Raw genomic sequence first — 8,664 nt, 5'->3', positions numbered from 1 at the left:
GTGGACTTTGATAGCAGATTGAATAAAGTTTCTATAAGCATTGGTTTTGGATAATTTGGAGTTTTTATGACTTTGTAAAAGCTTTACAAAGTCAAGATTGTTTTTGGATGACTTTGGGTTTGTGAAATAAAATAAGATTGATGTTTCTAATAATTTCAAGAATTTTGTAACATATCTATAATTAAAATTTTGTGGATTAATGGTTATAATTGTGCTTAATATATGTCATAAATCTTAGCTCAATCTAATGGTTGAATTGAGGGTATTGAGGTTTAAGTGAATCAAGGTCTCAGAAAGTAGAATTTTAGGTCTAGTGAGGATTTTTAAGATTTCTTGAAATATATAAATTGGATTGGAGTAAAATTTATACAAGAAGATATTAGACTTGTTTTTCTATGTGTGTTAGAATTTTGAAATCAATCAAATGATGTAAAGGAGAGATATTGGCTTTGGAAGATTGTCATCAAGGTTGGAGAAGGAGGCCGGCCAATACCCGAGTATGTTTTTGAGGTTATCGCCTATTTGATAATTCCAATGCTTTTTAAAAATTTTGTGCTTGTTTTTAACTTAATTTTTAAGAAGTGTAAAAAATTTGAGTTAAGATCGATGGTTCATTCATTAGTTATTGAGGTTTAATTTTGTTGTAGAAATTACTAGGGTTTGATTAGGATTTGATTTAGGATTACGATTTAGTTAGGATTTGATTTAGGATTAGGATTTAATTAGGATTTAGTTTATGATTTAGGATTAGCATTAGGATTTTATTTGGTTAAGATTTAGTTAAGATTTGGTTAGGATTTGATTTAGGATTAGGAGTTGGTTTAGAATTTAGGATTTGGTTAGGGTTTGATTTAGAGTTAAGATTTGGTTAGGATTTGATTTAGGGTTAGGATTTGGTTAGGATTTGATTTAGGTTTTAGGATTAGGATTTGATTAGGATTTGATTTAGAGTTAGGATTTAGGATTTGGTTAAGATTGGATTTAAGATTAGGATTTGGTTTAGGATTTAGAGTTTAGAGTTTGATTAGGATTTGATTTAAGATTAAAGTTTGGTTAGGATTTATTTTAGAATTAGGATTTGATTTAGGATTTAGGATTAAGATTAGGATTTGATTTAGAGTTAGGATTTGATTAAGGTTTGGTTAGGATTTGATTTAAGGTTATGATTTAGGATTTGGTTAGGATTTAATTTAGGATTAGGATTTGATTTAAGTTTTAGGATTTGATTAGGATTTGATTTAGGATTAGAATTTGGTTTAGGATTTAGAATTTGGTTAGGATTTAAGCTTTGGTTAAGATTTGATTAGGATTTGATTTAGGATTTAGGATTTTATTTGAGTTTATTTAGGATTTAAGATTTATTTAGTTTTTGGCCTAAAATTTGAATGAAGTAAGATTTCAACTAAAATTTAATTAAGATTGAATTGAGATATATTTGTGATATGTTTGTAATCATTCTAATATTTCTTAAGATTTCTTATTGTTTCTTTTGAATTCATTTGAGGTTTCTCTAAATTTGATTAAATATTCTTTAGCATTATTAATATTCTATTAGAATTAGGATTTTGTTGTTGTAATTTCTATTCTACCTTCTATAGCTAGGTGCCCGAAGCATTCTCAAGCAAGTCTTCACGTATTACGATACTGCAATGGATGGAAGGACATTATTTGATATACATATTGAAGCAGCTTTAATCATCTCTATATCTTCACTTCCTACCATTCTTATTTATCCTTGTGGTGGTAAGGTAAATTGATGCATTACAAGTATTAATTCCCTCAATTGCTCTTATATTTGTGCTATTGTACTCTTCATTTCAACAAGCTTTGGTATAAAAATACTCAAAAAAATATCTAATATCACTCAAGACAAGTTGAAGAAAGGACTTGAGGACAAAGAAAATACTAAGAATAATATCAATTTAGAAGACGATAATCCTCAACTTCTAATATTCTTATGTCTTATCATGAGAAAGAAGTAATTCACTCTTAATCAAGACCACACAAAGCTCTGATATTGTAAGTGTACTCTTATCAATCTTTCAAGGACATGAACTAAGAGATGATGTATAAATCAATGAAACCCCTGTCAAAGAAAGAATAAAAAAATAGAAATAAAAAAGTACGTATATTAAAAAGAAATTGGAATGGCTTATTATCAAAAGACAAGGAAATCTGAGACTCTTGAAACTAGACTAGAAGCAAGAAAGGAGTTGACAAGAGTGAAGAGAGCTTTATTTTTGTCTTTAAATATACTATCTAACTAGAGGCTACGTGGCGATGTCCTATAGCACCTCCAATATGTGTTGACTTTGTAGGATATATACCTTGATTTATAAGGTAAATTTTTCTATGTATGGGCCACATAGTTAGCTTGGTCTTCAAGCTAACAACTTGTATGGCATATGGCCAACTTGTTGATTACTTTTTAAATCCAAAAAATCAATTAAAGACACCTATAAAGTCAAAGCAGTATTCATAAAGCTTCTAGGAAGCTTCTATAGAAGATACTACAGAATTATCTTACTTTTACATACTTCTACTTACTTCTACTTATTTATACACGTAATTATTGGCTTATATGTATATGTCTGTGACATTGCCTCCAAGACTTACTAAGTTTCCAATTCTACAACTAACACTCTTATTTTTTTTATTTGTCTAAAGATTTTTATATTATATACTATATATTGTGATTCTAAGCACTTTAAATGCATTTTTTTATCCTAAAAGAATTAGTGAATCAATTTGATGACTCACACATGGCAACTATCTAAGATGACTTAAAAGAAAAAGAACCTAGAATTGATGGTATAAAATCTGCTATTTGAAAAGCGATATAGTAGTAGAAAATATCAATTTTTTTAAGATTAGAATGAGTAAGCTATTTCTATTTATTATTTTAATTAAGTAAGATTGATCTAGCTCACTATCCAAGAAAAAAAAAAAAAGACTTAAAATCTATACTGACTAAGACTTTTAAAATCAAGAAAATATTAAAAAATTAAAATTAAAATAAAAAAACTTTAGAATCTTTTCTAATTTTAAAAGAGTATGGCATCAATCTCACAAGGCTTGTATATTCTTTGATTTTTTATTATTGGTCTTTCTTGTAATAACACTAATTCATTGGAATAGCTTTTTTTTTTTTTTTTTCAACTGGATTTGAATCCGGGACACTTCATTAACAATTCTTTACTTGAGCAACTATTCTATAATTTTTAGATGGTTAAATAAGATTTAATTATTGCTTCTTTATATCTTTTTTTATTTATTTTTATTTTAAAGAACTAAATTAAATAGAAGTCAAGATGAATGAATAGATCAATATTAGTCTTGAATCCTAGAGTTTTAGTTCTCTAAATTCTTTCCAATTTTTATGATTTTCAACTTAAGGAGTGAAATTAGAGTGACTTTAAAGATGAACCATTTAACCAAGTATATTATAAAAATCACTCTTGATATTATTTGCATCTATTTTCTAAAGTTCTAGTAAAAAAATCTTTTCCATTGAGAATTTACAACGAAATTGAATTGTTTCAAAAGACTTCTTTGACCAGATACGGTTTCAACCATATAACATCAAATTTTTAGAAAAAATTGAGTCTCTTAGCATCTTATAAAAGGGCTAACATGCTAGGACTAAGGATTCTAACCTTCTGTTGTTTATCAAATGTAATTTTTTTTCTTCTTGAATTACCTCTATATATTAAGCACTTTGTCTTCTAGTCTCATCAAGGCCTTTTAACTGTTCAAATCTATCAATTAAAGATTTTTTAATTGATAATCTTTTTGTCAAAGCAATAAAAAGGGAATGAATTTCAAATTCAATTAATAAACTAGCTTCTATTTCTTAAACCAAGGAAAATAGAATTGTTTGGCTTGTTACTTTAAACATTGTTCTATAAGCCCATAAGGCTGCATGAAGCTTGATATTCCAATTTATTTTAGATGTTGTGATAACTTTTCTAAGGATATTGACTAAGGTTTGATTGATCCTTTTATTTACATATTTGTTTAAACATGATAAGTAATTTTTTTATGGTCAATTTTAAATTAGAAGATCAAGTCTTTTATTACTTCATTTAAGAATTGATTACTTCTATCATTAATTAGAATTTTTGGACATCCAAATCTAATAATGATTTTTTCATAGACAAACTTGGCTGCTTGTTTCATGTCAATTGCTTTGGCTGCCTCTGCCTCACCTTATTTAATCAAGTATTTGAGAACTACTATTATGTATTTTATACCACTAGTGGATTTTGGCTAAACCTCTCTAGTATAATCAATTCCTCATTTTTCAAATGAAACTAAAGGTAAAGATATATAAAAAAAGAGATTCATCTTTAAGTCATTTCTAGTATACGATTGGCATGTATTATATCTTTTTTTTAATCTATGGATATTTCAAAATAATATAAGCTAATAATAGCTAGTTTTAAGATTTTTTTGGCTAATTAAGATTTCTAAAAAATATCCCTTCTATGCACTATCATGACATGTTGATAGAATAGTAGGAATTTCTTTATCTATTACACACTTCTTTAATATCTTATCAACTCCACGTCTATATAATTTACTTCTAATTATGGCAAAGTATCTATTATTGATTCTTATCTTCTTATGTTCTATTTTAGAAAGATGAGCCTAGGTTATCAAAAACTTGATAATTAATTCATATCAAGTGAGAGAGATTGAAACAACAAATAAGCTTTCATCTATCAAGGTATTATAAATTAGGGCTTCATCAATTTGTTTTGATAATCTTAATAAATGATCTGCTTGCTTGAATATTTTTTTAGGCTTATATTTCATAATATAATCAAATTTAATTAGTATAAGCACCTACTTCACAAGTCTACTACTTAAATCTACCTAGTTAATAAGGTATTTGATAGCCATGTGGTCTACAAAAAATACTACTGAATTTAGGAAAAGATAATATCTAAATTTCTTGACAAAAAAACCATGGCAAGACATTCTTATTTTATTGTAGTATAATTCTTTTCAGCAAGATTCAATTACCTATTTACAAAGGTTGTGGGATAGTCTTTGCCTTTTTCTCTAATTACTTGACACAAGGTGCTTCTTATTGCCATCAACAAAGTGTCACAAAGCATATCGAAGGATAATGACCAATTTGATGGTCTTAAGATCAGGAAGGTACTAAGTTTTTTTTTAGAGTATCAAATGCATTTTGGCATTCTTTTCTCTACTCAAACTTCATCTGTTTTTGTATTAGTCAAATTATAGGCATAGAAAGTATAACATAGTCTTCTATGATTTTTCAACACTATTCAATGTGTCTTAAGATTCTTTGTACTTCCTTTACTCTTAAAAGAAGACTTAATTCCACAATTACCTTGACTTTCTTTGGATTGAATTTCCTACCCATTTTTGATACTACATATCTTAGTAGGATTCACTCTTTAACTGTTAGGAATATTTTGTCAGGATTCAAAGCTATTCTAACTTTTCTACACCTTTGAAGACTAGCTCTTATACAATCATGGTGTGTTGATCAAGAGGATTGGATGCTAAAATCATCAATGAATATTGTCATTGATTTATATAATAGATCTAAGAAGACATATAAAATTGCTCTTTGAAATGTCGTAGGAGCATTGCAAAGTTCAAAAGGCATGACCACATAAATAAATGTGCTCTAAGGTGTAGTAAATGATGTTTTATGGTGATCCTTTGGAACTATAGAAATTTAATTATAACCTAAATATCCATCCATAAATGTATATAATTCATGTCTGGCTACTTCTTTTAAGATGGTATTTTTAAATGGAAGAAAAACGTAATCCTTTTGAATGCACTCATTAAGCTTCTTGTAGTCTATATACATTTGAAGTTTTTCATTCTTTTTTTTTTAACTAATACCATTGGTGAAACTCAATCCATAATTTCCAAAGGTTGAATACATCCAACTTGAAGAAGTTTTTTTTTTTTAATTCTGCTTTGATAGTTAATTACAAATTATAATTCTTTTTTTTTTTCTTTTTTTTTTTTGTCTCATACGAATTGAATTAAAAAGAAGAAAAATTCTATGTTGAGCTACTTCTTAAGATATGCCCTTAAGGACTTTGTATGACCAAATACATCTCTATATTCTAAAATTAATGACTTGTAACTTGTCAACTCATCCTCTCTCAATTAAATTCTCACTTTGATGAATTTTGGATTCATATTTTTTAAAGATACATCTATTAATTTGTAATTAAGGTTGTATACATGTAATTGCTCTATTAATCCTTTATACCAATCATTTGATATTTGTAGATAAATAGCCATGTCATTTTGAATTGTTAGATTAGTAGAAGTTTGTTTAAATTGTAGGAGGGAGTTAAAGTCAACTTCTTCAATCATATCCATTAATTACTGATTTTGAGTGCCATCAAAGTTCATCCCAAGGACATCTTCAATTTTAATGTCATTAACTAAGGTGGTTAAATCTACTTTTACTTCATCATTTTGTCAAGTGATAAAACTTTCTATGAAGTTGACTTTCATTTTTTTATGTATACTTGAAGTAAGGTATATAATTAACCATTAGGTGAATTTTCCATCAACCATCTAATCATATAATCTGGGGCCTACATAACTTAAAAGAGTAGGTTTGATCATATTAGATTGAGTCAATTCATTTCTCTTTAAATTATTAAATCTCACTTTCTTTTTTAACTATTGCTTAGATTGAAGAATATATGTTTCATTCTCAGAAAAATTAATAGAGGTTTTTTTTACTGCTAATCCTTAGAGTTGAATGAGAATCTTTGTTAACTTTTTTAGATGGCCATAAATTATATGGAATTTTTTATTCTCTCAATCAATTTTTGCCTTAGTTGCCCTTAATTAAAGTCTATTTAATAGTAAGGAATAAGAATTCTTACTTAGATATATATGAATAATATGGAAAGTAGAAAAAATATACTTAGCTACCCGTTGTCACTTTACATCCATTAATTTGGCCTAGAAGGATGTCTTGGCTTTGATTAGCCATGTTAATTATATAGAAAGAAGGGCTAGTGATAATAAATCCTAGTTTTTCTATGATTCTTAGAGGCATTATATTTAATCTACTACATCCATCTATAATTATGTAGGAAATGATCTTGTCAAGTATTGATACTTTCAATTCTATTGCCTTAACTTCTTGTCTTTTGGATTTTTTTTACAAGAGCTTGGAATTTTTCCTTAGATACTTTTTATCTTTTAATAGGTAGTTTTTTTTTAAAAACCCTTCTTATTGTTGGAAAAACCTCTAAAAGTTGAGCAATGGTTATGTCGGCCTTAATTTCATTTAATTTTTTCCATAAATCATAGGATTTTCCTTGGTCTTTAATTTTTAGGAAAAGTAAGGAACTATGTTTTGGTTCAAAAATCCTAGGACTTTTTTATTTTTGTGTAGAAAGAATACTATTGATATGAAATTTTTTCTCTATTATTTTGGATACTTTAAGGAAGTTGGGTTCAAAATTTTTAAAAAAGGGTTGTTGTTTCTCCATATTGTCCATTGCCTCTCTTGTGGCTTTGTTTAGATAAGAAAAGTGACAAGAATCTTGTGAACTATTCTCATTGTCAACTGATATAAGAAAAAAGTGAATAATATACCAAGACCTTGTCATAATTACCAAGGCTGGCATATTAAGAAGTTCTTTATGCTTAGTAGGAACTTCTTTATGGAAGATGTAGTATATTTGAGAAGTTGAAGGTTGGTCTCTAATAAATTGAGAACCTTATTCTTTGGCTAGTATTTCTAAATACCTTACATCTTGAAAATTTCATCTTTTGTTTTGTTGGCTATGTTGAAGTTGTGCACCATTTAATTAAATAAATATTTATTGAGTATTTAAACCTAAGAGAGGATATTGGATTTAATGATTATTATTATTATAATCATAAAATAGATTAAGAGGTCTTAAATTATTATCCAAATTTGAAATTTTTACTTTCTTCAACTAGTCTTGGGCTTATTGTTGATAATTTCTTTATAGAAATTTTAAAGAAATTACTTTATCAAGTTGTCTACAAATGTCTATATGTTGGATTTTTCCATAGTTTTCACATACTATTCTATTTTCTATCCAACAACTACCCAAGAGGTGGCTTTTTTCATAAAGGTGGTACATCTCTTGTCATTGTTGTTGTTGTTTTTGTTGTTGGTTCTTAAAGCTTTGAGTGAGATTTTTTTGAGGATGAAATTGAGAATTTGAATCGACCATGCTTTGACTTCTATAAGATAGAACATATAATTATGGTCCTCTCTTGTTCTGTTAGTAATTTTGCTGGTTTGAGCAAGATTGGCTTCTATATTCAAATTAGTTATAGTAAGTGCATCAAAGTCAAGAGAGGTGCCTATCAGAATCTATAGCAAATGGGATTTGGTTTGATTCTTGATTCTTAATCAAGAAGAATCATTTGCTCTTGCAAAGCCTTTATTTGCTGGGCAAGTTCATTTTAGAATCTTTGTTAGCTATAAAGAACTTTATTCTTGAAGTCTTCCTTCCATCTATTTTTATCTTCAGGATGTATTAATTCAAAAAGGATGGGAGGTGGTCTAATCTTTAAAGGTACTAGGTAGTAGTTTATGGGTTGAAATTGAGTTCCTATAGCTCCATACAAATGTCTTTGAGAATTCCATATATTTTAAAT

This window comes from Physcomitrium patens, chromosome 20, assembly GCF_059467195.1.
Source record: "Physcomitrium patens ecotype Gransden chromosome 20, ASM5946719v1, whole genome shotgun sequence".
Lineage (NCBI taxonomy): Eukaryota > Viridiplantae > Streptophyta > Bryopsida > Funariales > Funariaceae > Physcomitrium > Physcomitrium patens.
The sequence above is the reverse complement of the archived record's forward strand: the minus strand, read 5'-3'. Positions refer to the sequence as shown.